Raw genomic sequence first — 21,559 nt, 5'->3', positions numbered from 1 at the left:
TAAACCGAAGTTTTTCCTGAGTTGACGCCATATCTTGAGCGAGAGGGACGCAATTGGGCCTGCACCCACAGATGTTATCGGAAGGGGGAGTTGGGAGCATAGGACAGATCACAACGGGAGATGTGAACTCGCCTTTTCCATGTGTACCCAGGTCGGTAGGTGGTCGCAATCATCATTCATCCAATACAGGAGTTTTTGCAAGTTAGCTGCCCAATAGTATCGCCTAAAGTCAGGAAGTGCCAAACCGCCGTCACTCTTAGGAGACTGCAGTATCGACTTTCGGATTCTAGCCGGTTTGCTACCCCATAAAAATTTAGATATTGTCCTTTCTAATTTATCAAAAAAAGATTTAGTGATAAGTATAGGGACGTGCTGGAAAAGATACAGGAATTTGGGTAGGACGACCATCTTGACCAGATTTATCCGGCCCACGAGGGATAGCGGTAAAACTGACCAGCGGTCAAAATCTCTTTCAGCTTTCTCAACCAGAGGCAGAAAGTTTGTGCGGAACATATCAGATGAGGGTGTTGTGATAAAGACGCCGAGGTAGCGAAACCCGTCCTCTGCCCATTTGAATGAGGTTAAAGAGCGAGGGAGCTGCTTAGCCAATGAGTTAATCGGTAATAGCTCACTCTTTTGGTAGTTAAGTTTATAACCAGAATACGCACCAAACCATTCTAAAATATTCGTAATCACAGGAAGAGAGCTGACTGGGTTCGAGATGTACAGGAGCAGGTCATCCGCATACAATGAGACTTTATGAGTTGTGTCGAACCGTGTAATACCTTTAAAGCCCTTCTCTGAGCGTAACCAGACCGCCAAGGGTTCTATCGCGACAGCAAACAGGAGTGGTGATAACAGGCAACCCTGTCTGGTACCTCTCTGAAGGGGGAAGTGGGGCGACAGTGTGCCGTTTGTTTGTACTGAGGCCACCGGGAACGAGTATAATAGACTGACCCAAAGAATAAAACTGTTACCGAGGCCAAACCTGTCCATCGCCTCATATAGGTACCTCCACTCGACCCTGTCGAAAGCTTTTTCGGCGTCGAGGGAGACCACTATCTCCGGGGTCTCACTACTCGGTTAATGGATGATGTTAAGGAGACGCCTAGTATTGTGGGAAGTCTGTCGGCCTGGTATGTTGAAGACAGAGCGCAAGGGCTTTAGAGAGGACATTGAGGTCCACATTCAGGAGCGAAATTGGGCTATAGCTACTACAAAGCAGGGGATCTTTCTCCTTTTTAAGAATTAGGGAGATAGTAGCCCACGACAAGGTGGGCGGTAGGCGACGATGTAAAAACGCCTCATTGTACATATCTCTCAGGACTGCTGCGAGGAGAGCAGAGAAAGCTTTGTAATATTCTACAGTGAAGCCGTCAGGATCGGGGGGGGGGGGGGTGACTTCCGCTTTGCAGCGATGTGATGGCTGCTTGGACCTCAGCAACAGTTATGGGACCACCCAAGTCTCTCGTGGCTTCATCGTCAATTCGGGGAAACGTCATACTACGGGGCTTGTTATTCTGCCACGGGTGCTGGCCCTCGGGTTCGGCGTTGCGGATAAGCTGCACTTTGCCCCTCACATTCGTCATGTCATCCCATCCTTCTGAGGTGGTAATCCCTAGAGACTGTTCACCCGCTAAATGTGCAGGATCCTGTAAAAGCAAGTGTCACAGCGCGTTAAATCATCTTATTTATTCATCGCCTTACACTTCCAAATGTTTACAGATAACGCATTTATTGCTGAAATTGTCACCAAACTCGCCCATGGCATTACACCTGATGTTATCTGGAATATTGAAATAGAATGAGCGCAAAATGCTGTTTAGGAACAGCACCTCATATTCCGTCTGGGGACCTTGCGTCCGGATGGCATTAACATTGAATTCTCCCAATTTTGCTAGCCCTTGCTGTCTCCTCCCCTTCCTTAACCCTCTAGCTGTCTCCTCCCACCCTCCCATCCGCCCGCCCTCGGGCTCCTCCTCCTCCTCTCCCCTTCCTTCTCCCCCCCCCCCACCCCCCATCAGTCTGAAGAAGGGTTTCGGCCCGAAACGTCGCCTATTTCCTTCGCTCCATAGATGCTGCTGCACCCGCTGAGTTTCTCCAGCAATTTTGTGTACCTTCGATCTTCCAGCATCTGCAGTTCCTTCTTGAACACGAGTTATTCTCGCCGTTGTGGTAGTTAGTGCACACGGTGTAACGCGGGGCGCGGGGATGTGCAGATGAACACATTTCATCCGGTTACCTGGGTCGACGGAGCCAAAGGTTTGGCCTCCGCGGAGAGTAGAACCAGTAACAGTCCGGACAGCACCAGCGAGCAGAGGTACATCCCTTCAAACGTTGGCGGGTCCCCGCCTCGACCCATGTAATGAGTTTGTCGGAGCCGCGTCTGTCCGCGGTTCTAGAGGCGAATGCTGTTTCTCGCCGCTTCCCATCATTTTATAAGATGCAGTGACGTCGGCCAACGTCCCCTTTTCCAACTTGTTGGGACAAAAGCCGGATCTCCCTCCCCCTCCCACCTCTCCCTCCCTCCCCCATCAACGCACCCCCATCCCCCAACCACATGGACTCCAATGCTGAGTCCATGTGATGGAATTGGTGCGTCCGCCAATGCGGGAAGGCGGCGACTTCACTGTCGGAGCGGGCGATGGGTAGTTGGACCATTTGATAACCAATTGAAATAAACCGATCCGGTGCGGTTGCAGATCAAATTTTGATCGATTAAGAAACCACACGGATCACCCGTTGGTATCGCCCCTTACATATCCACAAACATGCTGGTGAAAAACTAGTAAATATTCTCTGAAGACGGGCAGCGAATGTTATTTTACCGATGTCTAGCTGAGGTTTATCGAGATGCGAACACATCTTTGCGAAAGAATTGCAGAGAAACGCGAGCCAAATCTTTGTTAATACTAAAACAACATTAAAATATTGGCGTTATTTTAAAATGACTAATATTGTAAAGATATTTTATATTTAATTAACAGTGAATCCGGGATTGGACTTTTAACGATGGAACGGTACCAAATAATTCTTTCATATTTCCACTCCTTTGTTTTAAAATTGGGTGTCGGTAATAATCTGCACATGGAACCGCAACGTATTTTCAGCAAAACACAAAGTACTGGAGTAACTGAGCCGGTCAGGCATCATCTGTGGAGGGAATGGCAGATGAAATTTAGAGTCGGGACCCTTCTTCAGACTGAAGGATCACAGTCAGTCCATCCCCTCCACAGATGCTGCCTGACCCGCTGAGTTACTCCAGCATTTTGTGTTTGACCAATCAGGCAACCGGCAAAAATCTATTCTTGCAAAAAGTGCAAATCTATGAGTGAAGTTGGAAGGAATTCTCAATGCTTCAGAAACGGTAAAAACAAAACCTTCACAAGACATAATGTTTTGGTGTAAATCTGCAATTAACGCTTCGCCCCTCGGTTGGACCGCGAAAGCTGCACTGCCCGAATTTTGAGAAGGATTTCTTTCTAATTTTCCTTCACACACCAATGGAACCTCTGCCACTTTGCGCAACGGTCGCGTTGAATGTGTGACGCCAGATATAGGTTGGTATGATTAGCAATGGGATCCGCGCGATGCTGAAGAATGTGAATTAATGGTACGGTTTGGTCAATTCTCAGCTTGGTCCCAATAAATGGGACTGTCTGCCAACCGGGACACCGCGTAACAGCATTAATTAAACACACCGGAGATTCTCATTAAAATGCACGCTTTGTATATAAACACGAACAACTGTATTTGATGGTTAGTAGGCGCTTCCCTGTCTAAATCACAGCTAAGACTCGGTGATCATTGACGGGCCTGAAATGCGAGATGTGTTTTTCTGATCTTGATCCCGCACATGCACTGGTAGAGCTGGAATCCTCGTTTAGTGAAAGGGCGGCGTGTCAGACCGACCATTATTCGTTCATAATAAAACAATATGCCATAGATTTCAAGCAATGACATACACGGTTTGTTTTAAAGAAGGTAAACGCACATATTCCCTGCGCATCTGTGTGAACTGGGGCGCTGTACAAACACAGAACTTGGCCGCGCTCACCGCAGAGTTTTCCTCTTGAGATTGCAATGATGACATTGTCGAAGAAATGTACGCGGGGATTCCTCGTTAACGGGTCGGACACACATTCCTCGCTAACTAGTCTCAACCCGAATCGTCACCTATTCCTTCTCTCCAGAGATGCTGCCTGTCCCACTGAGTTACTCCAGCATTGTGTGTGTATTTTAGGATCAATGTCTGCCTTACGTCTGACTGAAGCGGCACATTAGCGGTTCTGAGATTCCCCGCAAGATGAGCGATTCCCGCACGTGTCTCTGGTGTTGTTGCAGCTTCTGTACTTTCCGCGTGTCCGGCGACAATTTCAATACCTCTCCGAACATTTTATGAGCAGGGTCCTGGTTCCTTGTAGATTGTTAGAGGAGGCGCGATCCAGCCTCGCCGATCAGACACGGGTTTAATTTGTGTTCAGGTTGTGTGTGTCTGCGGGGAATTATCTTCGTGGTGTCCCAACTGCATGGACGGGCTGCGACCACCCGACCTCGCCACCCCACCCGGACAACCCCAGTGCGGGGCAGACTACGGCGGTCCGGCACGATCCTTAACACTACCCTAACCCTAAACCCCGTTCATGGGCCGAGAAACAAACATCAATTGGTCAACCGAGTGTAGGAAGAGGGCAGCGAGGAAATGATTGGAAGCGTTCCAGACGCGAGAGCACAACGGCCTTAATCTAGCATCAACTCAAACCTAGGGTGGACCCTGACTGACTCCTACAAATATACAGAAGGGCAAGTGTAAAGGCGAGTAGATTTGGACTTAGGTAATGAGACCGTGGGTCAGACCAAAGTGGCAGTACACGGTGGAAAGGAATCTCTAGGGGGAGATCAGTGAGCACTGGAGGGCATTTTGTCCCACTGCCCAATAGATGATAACCTACTGCTTTGGGGCCACCTCCTGCACCCACACACAACTGACTGACTTCATCCACTTCACCACCAACTTCCATCCGGCACTCAAATACACCTGGACTATTTCTGACACTTCCCTACCATTCCTTGACCTCACTATCTTCATAGCAGGTGATTGACTTCTGACCGACATCCACTATAAACCCACTGACTCCCATGGCTATCTGGACTACACTTCTTTCCACCCTGCTTCCTGTAAGGGCTCCATCCCCTACTCCCAATTCCTCCACCTACGCCGCATCTTCTCCCAAGATGAGGCGTTCCACACCAGGGCATCTGAAATGTCCTCATTCTTCAGGGAACGGGGGTTCCCTTCCTCCACCATAGATGAGGCTCGCACCAGGGTCTCTTCCATACCCTGCAACGCTGCTCTCTCTCCCCATCCCCGCACTCGCAATAAGGGCAGAGTCCCCCTAGTCTTCACCCCACCAGCCGTCACATACAACAAATAATCGTCCGTCATTTTCGCCACCTCCAACGTGACCCCACCACTCGCCACATCTTCCCATCTCCCCCCATGTCTGCCTTCTGCAAAGACCGCTCCCTCCGCAACTCCCTTGTCAATTCTTCCCTTCCCTCCCGTCCCACCCCCTTCCCGGGCACTTTCCGTTGCAACCGCAAGAAATGCAACACCTGTCCCTTTACCTCCCCCCTCGACTCCATTCAAGGACCCAAGCAGTCGTTCCAGGTGCGATAGAGGTTCACCTGTATCTCCTCCAACCTCATATACTGCATCCGCTGCTCTGGATGTCAGCTGATCTACATCGGTGAGACTAAGCGGAGGTTGGGCGATCGCTTCGCCGACCACCTCCGCTCGGTCCGCAAGAACCTACCTGACCTCCCGGTGGCTCAGCACTTCAACTCAGAGTGAGCAACTCCGGAAATTGAGGAACAGCACCCCATATTTCGCTTGGGGAGTCTGCATCCTGCGGGCATTAACCTCGAATTCTCCCAATTTTGTTAGCCCTTGCTGTCTCCTCCCCTTCCTCAGCCCTCGGGCTGTCTCCTCCCATCCCCCAGCCCTCGGGCTCCTCCTCCTCCTTTTTCCTTCCTTCACCCCCCCCCACCCCCTATCAGTCTGAAGAAGGATTTCGGCCCGAAACGTTACCTATTTCCTTCGCTCCATAGATGCTGCTGCACCCGCTGAGTTTCTTCAGCATTTTTGTGTACCACCAAATGATAACCTAACCCGTTTCATGTTTGGGATCAAAGCCACCGAACAGATCCATTAGGCAGCTCAACCGACAGCGAGGACACGGGGGGAGGGAGGGTGGGGGCTGTCCCGAGGGATGCGCTGCTTCTGCCGCTTACACCTTGGTGCTCGGGTTCAGAGCATTTGATTCAGAGCGCTCAGTCACCCTCCACAATTATTTACAGCGCAAAAAATGACAATTTCGGCAGTTTTAACAGGTAAGAAAGTGCACGTTTCGTGTGTTAACAGTGTATGCGGGAGGCTGCCATGTCCTCCAGATAGATTAAGCTGCACCGTGCGTCACCTTTGACCCGATGACCTTATGTGCAACCCCCCTATGGAGAAAAGGATTCGGCGACGTTTCAGGTCAAAACCCTTCCTCAGACTGTTGTTGGGGCTTCGAAACCTGAGTGGTTATTTCATTCACTAACCAATGTCGTGCTTTATTACTAGAAGCTCCACCTACTACACTGTTCATATTATCGTAACGCACCTATTTTCTATGTAGTGTGTTATGTGCCTTTCAATAAATACTGTTGTACCTTGTTCGTGAGTATGACTGGGTCATTTGTCATGGTGTCAAGAAATGGTTGGTAACCCACTCTGCGTTTAAGTATATCGGGTTTTATTTTATCCCCTGTATTTTGTTTTCAGCCAATCACTCGCGCTGCCATGGCCAGCTCTCTTGGCCGACCAGACCCTCTGATCTTTGACTCAGACATCGCTGAACGTTGGTGCTTTTTTGAGCGCGATTACAACCACTACATTCGTGCTGCTCATCGCAACGCTACACCAGAACAGCGTGCCTCTATATTCCTCAACATCGCTGGCCCTGAAGCTATGAAGCACGCAGAGCCTTTCGACTACGCGCCTACAGTTCTGAATCACAACAACCAGAATGTGATACCTGCTGAATCTATTGATGATCCTGCGGTCCTATTCACGAAGTTCAGACAGCTGTGTGACCTTCGTGCCAACTCCATACTTGAACGTACTAATATTTTTGCTCGTAACCAACAGCAAGGTGATCCTGTAGAAAATTACATTAGTGATCTGAAACACGTTGCTGCACGCTGCTGTTTTGGGAATCTGTGATGAACTCATCTGCGACAGACTGGTTGGAGGACTCATCTTGGCCCGAGCTGAACATGCTTGTAGGATTGCTGAACTAACAGTTTCTCACACAAAGTCATTGGGCCCTGCGCCACATTCCTCATACAGTTGATGCTACCGACACATCCTATCATAACCGGCGTTCACAACCCCACATGCCACCTCGACAGCCTCAGAGATTTATCGAACGGTGCTCTAACTGTGACGGCTCCCATCCTCCAAGTCGCGAACTCTGTTGTTTTCGGAAAAAATTAGACACTATTGTAAGAAAATGAATCACCATGAAATGCTGCCGTTTGCACATGGCTCGCTCGCTCCCAAGGCAGCCTGTGTTCCATGTGTACATAGAGTGTGAGAGGTTGCAGCCACTGTTCGAGTATCTGAAAGGGCTGCTCCTCAAATTTTGGCTACATTTTAGTCCAACGCTATTAATTTATGGGCACCCGGTACAGAGGGGGGATGGATGGGAGGGAGGAGGGGGTCTCCCTGTCGGTCTGCTCCTGAGCCTGGCCAAGATGGCCATTCGCGGGTCCAGGCAGCGGGCAGTCGATGGCCGCACAGCGGTCGCCTGCCTGCCCCTTTTCCGGGGTTACGTCTGAGCTCGCGTGTCCCTAGAAAAGGAACACGCGGTGTCCATGGGGACTGTGGAGGCCTTCTGTGAACGCTGGTCACCACAGGAGGTTGAATATATTATAGATAAAAATGTTAATATTTTAATTTGATCATTTTGTTTAAGTGTTTTTTAAATTGCTTGAGCTTTTTCCGGGTCTACGTCGGTGCCCGCCTGTCCCTGGAGAGGGAACACGCGGTGTCCATGGGGACTTTGGAGGCCTTCCGTGAATGCTGGTTGCCGTTGGAGGTCGAGTGTTTTGTTGATAAAGTTGACGTTATATTAATTTGATGATCGTTTGTTTGTAAACTGTCAACATAGGCAGTCTTTGATTGTGTTAATACTCTATGTTTATTTTATTTTTTGAATAAAAGTAGTTTCATAAAAAAAAATTTTTTTAAAAAGGCAGCCTGTGCACCTGTTAAAACATGAAGCTACTGATAACGAGTACGAGGAACCGGAAGCGCCTTATCCTGTTAGGCTCCCAGAGCATGGAGATAACAGTTCTAACATCAACTTGCTGATTGCGTCCACTAACAAGCAACTTGCCCCTGAAGTTTCTCTACTCGTCCACAAGAGCGTCGCTGTTGCAAAGATCGACACCGGTGCCAAGTGCAAAGTCATGTCATTATCTGAATTTAAATGAATCCGTAATGCCGTATGTATTGCAAACACTTTGGCCACTTTGCTAGCCTACGGGGGAGGGGAGCTGTTCCCACTTGGAGATACTGAACTGAATTGCCACCTGGAGTCACAAGCTCACAAACTGAAGTTTTTCATTGTCCGTGGGAAAGCTGCAACTCTGCTTGGCATTAACGCATGCCAGGATCTAGGACTGGTTACGTTTGGGCCTGCTGTCCATCAATTATCTCCCGCTGAGGGCTCCACCCAGCAGATACTTTCACAATACAAATAACTATTTGACGATAAGCTTGAAAGCTACCCATCAAATAGAACATCGCCACTGATCCAAATGTCTTAGCTGTCGTTCGAGCACCACACCGAATCCCACATGCTATGCGGGACAGAGTACACAATGAGCTCCAGCAGATGGTGTCTATGGGTGTCATTGCTACGGTCACCGACCCGTTCGACTGGGTTTCCACCATGGTGTTTGCAACAAAGAACAGCAAGGAAGAAATCTGAATCTGCATCAACCCCAGAGACCTGAACACAGCGATCAGACGCCCACACTACCCGATGCGTACAGTAGAGGAAGTTGCTGCTCAGATCGGCAGTGAATCTGTGTTTTCTGTTCTGGATGCCAAAAGTTTATTCTGGCAGATCCCGCTGGATCCTGACTCGTCCAATCTCACCACGTTCGGCACCCCCTTTGGCCGATACAAATTTCTGCGGATGCCCTTCGGCATCAACTCTGCTTGTGAGGTATTCCAACGCGCAATGGAACAATTATTTGCGGGGTATCCATGCGCCATAATTGCCGACGATATTTTCGTTGCTGGACGCAACATGGCTGAACATGATGCCAACTTGAAAAAAGTACTAGACCGAGCTAAAGACATCCATCTCAAGCTCAAACCTCTAAAATGCAGATTTTGTGTCAAAGAGGTCCACTATGTCAGACACGTATCCACCACCGGATCCCTCCAAGACCACTGCCATCAATGAGATGCCAGCTCTCACTGGCGTTACGAGTTTACAGAGATTCCTGGGAATGGTCAACTACTTGGGGAAATTCATTCCCAATCTCAGCGAAATATCTGCTCCCCTACGTCAAAGGACACTGCCTGGTCCTGGTACCCACAACACCAGAGAGCTTTTAAAATCCTTAAATTGCAATTGTCGGGTGATCTAACCCTCGCCTACTTTGCATTGGAATTGCCGGAGATGCTCACGTGTGATGCATCCCAATATGGACTTGGTGCTGCTTGCCTACAGACTTCCACCGAAGGAGACTGCAGTCCTGTTGCTTACGCCTCCGCACCCTGTCTGAGACTGAACAACGTTATGCCCAGATTGAAAAGGAATTACTTGCCGTGGTTTTTGACTGCACAAAATTCAAGGACTTTATTTTTGGCAAGTCTGTGACTGTTGATACAGACCACCAGCCGCTGGTCAAAATTCTGAACAAACCCATTCATGCTGCTCCGGCTCGCCTTCAACGGATGATGATGCAGCTACAGTGTTTCGATTTCACCATAGTCTACAAAAAGGGCAAGGATATGCACCTGACTGACATGCTATCAAGAGCCCCATGTAAACGTTGCGAATAACAGATGTCAGACCAAGACCAGTTCACCGTACTGATGGTGTCGTACGTACCTACTGAATGCCTAAGCAGCCTGGCAGAGCACACGGCTGCAGATACAACTCTACAACTACTGTCCTCAGTCATCCGGCGTGGCTGGCCGGTAAACAACATAGTACCCCACTTGCGATTCGCCCATACTACCTGGTTTGCGATGAACTGGTGCTACAGGACGGGATCATAATCTAGAGTCACAAAGCAGTCATCCCAGCTGTTCTATAGGACAAGTACTTTGATGCCGTCCACAGGGGCCACCCCGGTGTGGAAGCGACTTTACAACGAGCAAAGAGCATGTTTTACTGGCCCGGGATGACTGAGTATAAAAGCGAAAAAGTTGAAGCCTGCCACACCAACAGAAGCAGCTCTTGCTCTCACACCCTGTTCCTCCTCTGCCATGGTCCACGGTCGCCACCGACATTTTCGAGTGGCGTGGAAACACGTTGACTCGTATTCCGGATGGTTCGAAATTGAGCTACTCCAAAACATCACATCCGATGCAGTTATCCAAAAGCTGTCACGCCACTTCTCCGTGCACGGCGCCCCTGCATGCCTCCTGTCTGATAATGGCAGTCAGTTTACCACCCAGTGTTTCAAAAACTTTGCTCAACGATGGGATTTTCGCCATGTCACCAGCAGTCCTGAATTTCCACAGTCCAACGGACTCGCAGAACGGGCGGTCCGTAGCACCAAACAATTAATGGAGCGCTCACACCTTGCTAAATCCGATGTGTTCCTGCTTCACTTTTATTTCTACAAGGAAAGATTTAGATTGGATACTTCACTTACTAACCAATGTAATGCTTTATTACTAGAAGCTCCACCTACTACACTGTTCATATTATCGCAACCTAACTCGTGCTGGCAGCCTACACTGCCATACAGCTGAAGCAATATGCTGTACTGTGTTATGAGTGCCTTTCAATAAATACAGTTGTACCGTATCCACCTGGAACAGTGGATACAGTAGATGACGTTGGAGGAGGTGCAAGTAAACCTCTGCCTCACCTTGTACAAACTAGGGTTGCTGAGGCTGTGTGCCAAATGCTGAGGCTGTGTGCCAAATGCTGAGGTGTGTGAAGTGCCAGGCATTGTATTTTGTGTGGGGTGACAGGTCATTTTCTGAAAAGATAATTTCATTTGTGTGTCGTTAAAAATTGTAATTTCCAGCCATTATTCTCTATTACCGGTCTTTCCTCCGAGCAAACTGTCACAGGGTTTTGCATTATGAAAGTACTGTACCATGTTAAAAGCTGGGAACATTACAGTGTAGTAAGTACATCACAAAATATGAATGCAATAAACGAGTTGCTGGAGAAATTTGGTTGGTCAGGCAGCATCTGCGGTGGCAAAGCGGTATTTTGTTTCCTGTGGAGATTATGCAGGAACATGACAGTATAAATGGGAGATAGCTGATTTTAGCTCGTGCTGTCGGGGAGGATTTAAAATAATGTGGCAGGGGGATGGGAGCATGAGCAGAGAGACGGGTGTAAAATGAGGGTAGAAGCAATAGGTAGCATGGTGAAAAGTAAAAGTGGCAGGCAGACAAATCCAGGGCAAAAATCAAAAAGGGGGCCACTTTTCAACATAATTGTATAAGGGATAAGAGTGTTGTAAAAACAAGCCTGAAGGCTTTGTGCCTCAATACACGGAGCATTCGTAATAAGGTGGATGAGTTGAATGTGCAGATAGTTATTAATGAATATGATATAGTTGGGATCACGGAGACATGGCTCCAGGGTGACCAAGGCTGGGAGCTGAACATCCAGGAATATTCAATATTCAGGAGGGATAGACAGAAAGGAAAAGGAGGTGGGGTAGCGTTGCTGGTTAGAGAGGAGATTAACGCAATAGAAAGGAAGGACATTAGCTTGGAGGATGTGGAATCGATATGGATAGAGCTGCGAAACACTGAGGGGCAGAAAACGCTAGTGGGAGTTGTGTACAGGCAACCTAACAGTAGTAGTGGAGTTGAGGATGGCATCAAACAGGAAATTAGAAATGCATGCAACAAAGGTAAAACAGTTACAATGGGTGACTTCAATCTACATATAGATTGGGTGAATCAAATTGGCAGGGGTGCTAAGGAAGAGGATTTCCTGGAATGTATGCGGGATAGTTTTCTAAACCAACATGTAGAGAAACCAACGAGAGAGCAGGCTATTCTAGACTGGGTATTGAGTAATGAAGATGGGTTAGTTAGCAGTCTTGTTGTGCGTGGCCCCTTGGGCAACAGTGACCATAATATGGTTGAGTTCTTCATTAGGATGGAGAGTGATATAGCTAATTCAGAAACAAGGGTTCTGAACTTAAAGAAAGGTAACTTTGAGGGTATGAGACGTGAATTGGCCAAGATAGACTGGCAATTGATTCTTAAAGGGTTGACGGTGGATATGCAATAAAGGCATTTAAAGACCGCATGGATGAACTACAACAATTGTTCATCCCAGTTTGGCAAAAGAATAAATCAGGGAAGGTAGTGCATCCGTGGATAACATGGGAAATCAGGGATTGTATCAAAACAAAAGATGAAGCATACAAATTAGCCAGAAAAAGCAGCCTACCAGAGGACTGGGAGAAATTCAGAGTCCAGCAGAGGAGGACCAAGGGCTTAATTAGGAAAGGGAAAACAGATTATGAAAGAAAACTGGCGAGGAACATAAAAACTGACTGCAAAATCTTTTATAGATATTTGAAGAGAAAAAGATTAGTTAAAACAAATGTCGGTCCCTTGCAGTCAGAAACAGGTGATTTGATCATGGGGAACAAGGACATGGCAGACCAATTGAATAACTACTTTGGTTCTGTCTTCACTAAGGAAGACATAAATAATTTGCCGGAAATAGCAGGGGACCGGGGGTCAAATGAGATGGAGGAGCTGAGTGAAATCCAGGTTAGTCGGGAAGTGTTGTTAGGTAAATTGACGATTAAAGGCCGATAAAGCCCCAGGGCCAGATAGGCTGCATACCAGAGTGCTTAAGAAAGTAGCCCCAGAAATAGTGGATGCATTAGTGATAATTTTTCAAAACTCTTTAGATTCTGGAGTAGTTACAATACAATACAATTTATTGTCATTTGAGCCCCAGTGAGACTCAAACGAAATTTTGTTTCCACAGCCATACAAACAAAAACAATGTCCTACAGACATACACACAATTAAGTTCACACAAACATCCATCACAGTGAACCCACTGTGATGGAAGGCAAAAGTATTTTCTCTGAGTTCCTGAGGATTGGAGGGTAGCTAATGTAGGCCCACTTTTTAAAAAGGGAGGGAGAGAGAAAATGGGGCATTACAGACCAGTTAGTCTAACATCGGTAGTGGGGGAAATGCTAGAGTCAGTTATTAAAGATGGGATAGCAGCACATTTGGAAAGTGGTGAAATCATTGGACAAAGTCAGCATGGATTTATGAAAGGTAAATCTTGTCCGACGAATCTTATAGAATTTTTCAAGGATGTAACTAGTAGAGTGGATAAGGGAGAACTAGTGAATGTGTTATAACTGGACTTTCAGAAGGCTTTCGACAAGGTCCCACATAAGAGATTAGTATGCAAACTTAAACAAACGGTATTGGGGGTTCAGTATTGATGTGGATAGAGACCTAGCTGGCAGACAGGAAGCAAAGAGTAGTAGTAAACGGGTCCTTTTCAGAATGGCAGGCAGTGACTAGTGGGGTACCGCATTGTTCCTAAAACACACACACAATTCTGGAGTAACTCAGTGGGACAGGCAGCATCTCTGGAGAGAAGGAATAGGTGACGATTCGGACTGAGACTAGTTAGCGAAGAATGTGTGTCCGACCCGTTAACGAGGAATCCCCGCGTACAATTCTTGGACAATGTCATCATCATTGCAATTTCAAGAGGAAATCTCTGCGGTGAGCGTGGCCAAGTTCTGTGTTTGTACAGCGCCCCAGTTCACACAGATGCGCAGGGAATATGTGCGTTTACCTTCTTTAAAACAAACCGTTTATGTCATTGCTTGAAATCTATGGCATATTGTTTTATTATTAACGAATAATGATCGGTCTGACACGCCGCCCTTTCACTAAACGAGGCTTCCAGCTCTACCAGTGCAGGTGCGGGATCAAGCTCAGAAAACACACCTCGCATTTCAGGCCCGTCAATTATCACTGAGTCTTAGCTGTGATTTAGACAGGGAAGCGCCTACTAACCATCAAATACAGTTGTTCGTGTTTATACACATAGCGTGCATTTTAATGAGAATCTCCGGTGTGTTTAATTAATGCTGTTACGCGGTGTCCCGGTTGGCAGACAGTCCCATTTATTGGGACCAAGCTGAGAATTGATCAAACCGTACCATTAATCACATTCTTCAGCATCGCGCGGATCCCATTGCTAATCATACCAACCTATATCTGGCGGCACACATTCAACACGACCGTTGCGCAAAGTGGCAGAGTTCCATTGGTGTGTGAAGGAAAATTAGAAACAAATCCTTCTCAAAATTCGGGCAGTGCAGCTTTCGCGGACCAACCGAGGGGCGAAGCGTTAATTGCAGATTTACACCAAAACATTATGTCTTGTGAAGGTTTTGTTTTTACCGTTTCTGAAGCATTGAGAATTCCTTCCAACTTCACTCATAGATTTGCACTTTTTGCAAGAATAATTTTTCGCCGGTTGCCTAATTGGTCAAACACAAAATGCTGGAGTAACTCAGCGGGTCGGGCAGCATATGTGGAGGGGATGGACAATAGACAACAGACAATAGGTGCAGTAGGCCATTCGGCCCTTCGAGCCAGCACCGCCATTCATTGTGATCATGGCTGATCATCCCCAATCAGTACCCCGTTCCTGCCTTCTCCCCACATTCCCTGACTCCGCTATCTTTAAGAGCCCTATCTAGCTCTCTTGAAATTATCCAGAGAACCGGCTTCCAGAGAACCGGCAGAGAATTCCGCAGACTCACAACTCTCTATGAGAAAAAGTGTTTCCTCGTCTTCGTTTTAAATGGCTTACCCCTTATTCTTAAACTGTGGCCCCTGGTTCTGGACTCCCCCAACATCGGGAACATGTTTCATTGCCTCTAGCGTGTCCAAACCCTTAACAATCTTATATGTTTCAATAAGACTGCTTCTCATCCTAAACTCCAGAGTGTACAAGCCCAGCTGCTCCATTCTATCAACGTATGACAGTCCCGCCATCCCGGGAATTAATCTTGTAAACCTACGCTGCGCTCCCTCAATAGCAAGAATGTCCTCCCTCAAATGAGGGGACCAAAACTGCACACAATACTCCAGGTGTGGTCTCACGATGGCCCTGTACAACTGCAGAAGGGCCTCATTGCTCCTATACTCGACTCCTCTTCTTACAAAGGCCAACATACCATTTGCTTTCTTCACTGCCTGCTGTACCTGCATGTTTACTTTCATACTGATGAACAAGGACCCCCAGATCCCGTTATACTTCCCCTTTTCCCAACGACGCCATTTAGTTAGTAATCTGCCTTCCTGTTTTTGCTACCAAAGTGGATAACCTCACATTTATCCACATTAAACTTCAACTGCCATGCATCTGCCAACCTGTCCAAGTCACCTTGCATTCTCATAGCATCCTCAGGATGGACTGACTGCGATCCTTCAGTCTGAAGAAGGGTCCCGATTCTAAACTCCATTTGTCCATTCCCTCCACAGATGTTGCCTGACCGGCTCAGTTACTCCAGTACTTTGTGTTTTGTTGAAAATACGTTGCGGTTCCTTGTGCCTTATTATTACCGACACCCAATTTTAAAACAAAGGAATGGAAATATGAACGAATTATTTGGTACCGTTCCATCGTTTAAAGTCCAATCCCGGATTCACTGTTAACTAAATATAAAATATCTTTATTACTCATTTTAAAATAACGCCAATATTTTAATGCTGTTTTAGTATTAACAAAGATTTGGCTCGCGTTTCTCTGCAATTCTTTCGCAAAGATGTGTTCGCATCTCGATAAACCTCAGCTAGACATCGGTAAAATAACATTCGCTGCCCGTCTTCAGAGAATATTTACTAGTTTTTCACCAGCATGTTTGTGGATATGTAAGGGGCGATACCAACGGGTGATCCGTGTGGTTTCTTAATCGATCAAACTTTGATCTGCATCCGCACCGGATCGGTTTATGTCAATTGGTTATCAAATGGTCCAACTACCCATCGCCCGCTCCGACAGTGAAGTCGCCGCCTTCCCGCATTGGCATACGCACCAATTCCATCACATGGACTCAGCATTGGAGTCCATGTGGTTGGGAGATGGGGGGTGGGTGGGGGGAGGGAGGGGGAGTGGAGGGAGAGGTGGGAGGGGGAGGGAAGGGAGGGGGATCCGGCTTTTGTCCCAACAAGTTGGAAAAGGGGGCGTTGGCTGACGTCACTGCATCTTATAAAATGATGGGAAGCGGCGAGAAACAGCATTCGCCTCTAGAACCGCGGACAGACGCGGCTCCGACAAACTCATTACAGGGGTCGAGGCGGGGACCCGCCAACGTTTGAAGAAGGGATGTACCTCTGCTCGCTGGTGCTGTCCGGACTGTTACTGGTTCTACTCTCCGCGGAGGCCAAACCTTTGGCTCCGTCGACCCAGGTAACCGGATGAAATGTGTTCATCTGCACATCCCCGCGCCCCGCGTTACACCGTGTGCACTAACTACCACAACGGCGAGAATAACTCACTGTGTCACGGGTAGCAAGTAGGTCTTTCTTAACACTTTTTGTCTTACACAAACTCTGCATAAATGTACCGAATGAACGGTGAGAATGCACGCGATACACTTGGGCTGTTTGTTCACAGTGTCGCTCTACCACCGCTGTCCCGTCATTTTGCACTCATTCTATTTCAATATTCCAGATGACATCAGTTGTAATACCACGGGCGAGTTTGGTGACAATTTCACCTATAAATGCGTTATCTGTAAACATTTGGAAGTGTAAGGCGGTGAATAAATAAGCTGATTTAACGCGCTGTGACAACACTTGCTTTTACAGGATCCTGCACATTTAGCGGGTGAACAGTCCCTAGGGATTACCCCCACAGAAGGATGGGATGACATGACGAATGTGAGGGGCAAAGTACGTCTTATCCGCAACGCCGATCTCGAGGGCCGGCACCCGCGGAAGAATAAGAAGCGCCGCAAAAAGAAAAAGGGTTGTTTCCGAGTGCGGATGGACAAGATAGGCGCAATGAGCAAGTTGGGCTGTTAGACGCCACACTCCCAGCCACGGTAAGTTTCTGCTGCGCCCAATGCCGGCATTTATTTCACTGCGAATGTTTGTTGGGACCCAGAAACGCGGCGCTCCACAACCTGTGGTTGTACAGAGGAGAGTGCGTGAAATAAATAGTTTCAGGCAGCGAGTTGCTTCAACCTTCAACGCGGAAACACAAGTTCCGCCAATGTCCTCTCATCCTCCGCTTGCGCTGAAAGCGAGTTGTCGCAGCGACTGCGGGGTGTCACCGCCGTTCGGCCACCCTGCCTGTTACTGCCCCACTAACCGGCGCTTGTTTGTGTTGATAGGACACCGGACTCCGAACACTTTCTGGACGTCTTCTTGTTTTGCGAAAGTAGCGTTTCCTCCGAAAACGACGCCGTTTCTCCCGGTACGAAGAATGACATTTACCAGCGACTCTTTTGAAGAACCGCGACGGATCATGACTGTTTATTTAATTTCTGCATAAATGTATTTATGTTTAAACTATATCTTTATAAAAGAAAGATATTTATGAAAGTTTATTTATGTAACAAACTGAAGAGAGGGTTTGTAACACTTTAACAAGTAGAATTTGTAACATTTGTCCTAATAGCGATTACGTGTTAAATTGCATTTGACGACAGTCCGACAGTCTTTATTTATTGTAGTCCGTGAAATACGAAATAAACACAGACCTGCCAGCTCTCCGCTTGGTTTCCAGGCGCTTGTTTAAATTCAGCGCGGTTTGTTGGCGATTTCACCGGATCACAGCCTCTGCTCCGCCCGCATTCACGAGTTTTCTGGCACAATTCCTGCCAAAAATAGAGGGGATTACACTTCCGTCAGTATTACCGCACACGCCAACATCCCGCCCACACTCTCCGGCCCGCAACTCTCTGCTCGAGTGAAACACAAAAGCTGGTCAGGCAGCGTCGTGGAGGGAATGGGCGGGGGGCTGTGGGGGGATGGTGGTGAGAAGGGGCTGTGGTGCGGTTGGGGGGGGGGGGGTGTGGTGATAAGGGGCTGTGGGGGGTGGGTGGGAGGGGGCTGTGAGGGTGAAGGGGACTGTGGTGGGGGGTGGGTGGGAGGGGACTGTGGTGGGATTGGCTTGACCCAGGAGGTGAGGTGTGGACCGTGCACGCTCTGCACTCTACACCCTCCAGCTGAGTCGGTGGGAATCATTGCGGCCAAGATCCAACTGAACAAATCCGACAATATTTTATATTGAGTCATAGAGTGATACAGTGTGGAAACAGGCCCTTCGGCCCAACCTGCCCATACCGGCCAGCATGTCCCAGCTACACTAGTCCCACCTGCCTGCGCTTGGGCCATATCCCTCCAAACCTGTCCTATCCACCTACCTGTCTAACTGTCTCATAAACAATGGGATAATCTCAGCCTCCAGCAGTTTGTATCTTCTTCCCTTTCACATTATGGGACAGACCTCATTTTAACGGAAGTCAACGCGACGTTATTTTACAAATAATCTGTTAGCATCGAACACATAATTACTTATAAAATAAAGAATGATGAAAATATACTGTTTAGAAATTTACGTAAGTGCAATGGGAGAACGCCGGGGTCTATTGCTTGTGATTACAATCAGCATCTAAAACCTCACAGGTTCCAGGGCCCTTAAGCAGGCCCTGGACCCCGGCCGCAAGGGTCTTTCAGCTTTGCGCTTGTGATATGCGCTGCAAAATTTTTGTAATCCTGCCATGCCACCCCCCTTTTTGAAAAGCTTCGTATGGGCCTGGTGTATAATATTTTTGACTGTCATAGGCCTTTCTTACATATGCTGTCACAATGCGCTGCAGTATCTAAACAACAGTTCAGTTATTTTCCTTGCCCTCCATTTCAGAATAATAGTGTTTTAAGCCGATAACTCGACACTAGCATTGGCAATAAATGAAAAGCGCAGCTTTCCAGCCCTTATCTCATTGGCCACGCTCAGCTGCACACGGTGTCAATCTGGTGGACTCTTCCATCTTCCTCTTGTGGTGGGGGTGGGGGATTGGGAGGGGCCTCACAAGTGGAATAGCCTAGGGCCTCTCTTCATCTAAATCAGGCCCTGGATGCGCTCCTTCCGCCGCTTACACCTTGGTGCTCGGGTTCAGAGCAAACATACTAGAGCATTTGGTTCAGAGCGCTCAGTCACCCTCCATAATTATTTACAGCGCAAAAATTGACCATTTTGGCGGTTTTTAACAGGTAAGAAAGTAGGCGTTTCGTGTGTTAACAGTGTATGCTGGAAGCTGCCATGTCCTCCAGAAGGATTGAGCTGCTCGTGCGTCACGCCCTTTGACCCGATGACCTTACGTGCAACCCCCCTATATCGCGCGTTATGTTTGGGACCGAACGAATCCGATAGCTAGTTAATTCCTTGCTGGTTTGCATATTAATTTAATGTTCGTATTTGATCTCCCACCCTCTTTATGCCACTTCCACCCGCAGTCCGTGTCTGCACTCCCTCCACCAAGCTTGGTGGTCTATGATTGGACACGTTTTTCAAGGTGACACTGTTTATATTGTTGTAAGTCGGTACAAGACGTAATGAAGCCTTGAACTCTGAACAACGGATGACATTTGAGCCGTTCACTGGTGCTGTCAGTGCAGAGACTGCGATGGAAAGGCTAACACCGATGATCCCCTTTTCTATATTCACCACAGGCACGGCCACTGGGAGAATAATACCCGGCCAACTCTACTGGGATAGCGAACCCTGGTGGCCCCCTTCATCTACCCCCCCCCCCCCCCCCCCAAAGACCACCCCGGACGTCCCGGCTTCAGAAGCGCCTCTTCCCCGCGCTCTCTGACTCCTGTATCTCGCTGTCTCCGCATCCTCTCACCCTGAGCTCGACACGTTAGCCCGTTATTGTACGGTGGTATTTCATGCACTATTGCAGACAGAGTCTTTAGTCAGAGGGTGTTGAATCTGTGGAATACTTTGCCACAGAAGGCTATGGAGGCCAAATCAATGGATATGTTTAAGGCAGAGATTGATAGATGCTTGATTAGTACAAGAGTCGGGGGTTATGGGGAAAAGGCAGGAGAATGGGGTTAGGAGGAAGAGATAGATCAGCTATGATTGAATGGCGTAGACCTGATGGGCCGAATGGCCTAATTCTGCTCCTATCACATGACCTTATAACAGCAGTCCAGACCTGCGCTATTCTGCTGCTTGAGCCCGTCGTTATATGGATACTGTTTACTCTGTAAGGTTCATGTCAACAGTGAATTCCATTGCACTCTGGTGTTTATGACAATAAACTGATCGGAATCTGAATGATTTAACGTTTTCCTGAGTTCCGATGGTCAGATTTGAAATAAAATCGGAAGACAAATCACATACTAATTTCTACTCAGCCTTTGAAGTGACCGCACCTTTCTGTTCGCCCATTGGTCTGGTCGAGTCAAATTGCAGACCAATAGACTCCGGCGTTCTCCCATTGCACCGACGTGAATTTCTAAAAAGTTTATTTTCATAATTCTTTATTTTATAAGTAATTATGTTTTCGACGGCTAACAAATAACGTCGCGTTGACTTCCGTTAAAATGAGGTCTGTCCCATAATGTGAAAGGGAAGAAGATACAAACTGCTGGAGGCTGAGATTATCCCATTGTTTATGAGACAGTTAGACAGGTACGTGGATAGGACAGGTTTGGAGGGATATGGCCCAAGTGCAGGCAGGTGGGACTAGTGTAGCTGGGACATGCTGGCCGGTATGGGCAGGTTGGGCCGAAGGGCCTGTTCCCACGCGGTCTCACTCTATGACTCAATATAAAATATTGTCGGATTTGTTCAGTTGGATCTTGGCCGCAATGATTGCCACGGACTCAGCTGGAGGGTGAAGAGTCCAGAGCGTGCACGGTCCACACCTCACCTCCTGGGTCAAGCCAACCCCACCACAGTCCCCTCCCACCCACCCCCCACCACGGCCCCTTCTCACCACCCCAGCACAGCCCCCCGTCCATTCCCTCCACGACGCTGCCTGGCCGCTTTTGTGTTTCACTCGAGCAGAGAGTTGCGGGGCGGAGAGTGTGGGCGGGATGTTGGCGTGTGCGGTAATACTGACGGAAGTGTAATCCCTCTATTTTTGGCAGGAATTGTGCCAGGAAACTCGGGAATGCGGGCGGAGCAGAGGCTGTGATCCGGTGAAATCGCCAACAAACCGCGCTGAATTTAAACAAGCGCCTGGAAACCAAGCG

General features: G+C 48.0%; 1 long non-coding RNA gene across 1 annotated transcript; it reads left to right on the top strand.

The window, feature by feature from the left end:
• The first annotated feature begins 16,593 nt into the window (after positions 1 to 16,593).
• LOC116979663 lies at positions 16,594 to 18,055 on the top strand. Its single transcript, XR_004413758.1, has 3 exons — positions 16,594 to 16,748; positions 17,150 to 17,385; positions 17,677 to 18,055. It is a non-coding gene; the product is annotated as an uncharacterized LOC116979663 (long non-coding RNA).
• The last annotated feature ends 3,504 nt before the right edge of the window (positions 18,056 to 21,559 follow it).

This window comes from Amblyraja radiata, chromosome 13, assembly GCF_010909765.2.
Source record: "Amblyraja radiata isolate CabotCenter1 chromosome 13, sAmbRad1.1.pri, whole genome shotgun sequence".
Taxonomy (NCBI): Eukaryota; Metazoa; Chordata; class Chondrichthyes; order Rajiformes; family Rajidae; genus Amblyraja; species Amblyraja radiata.
The sequence above is the reverse complement of the archived record's forward strand: the minus strand, read 5'-3'. Positions and strand labels throughout refer to the sequence as shown.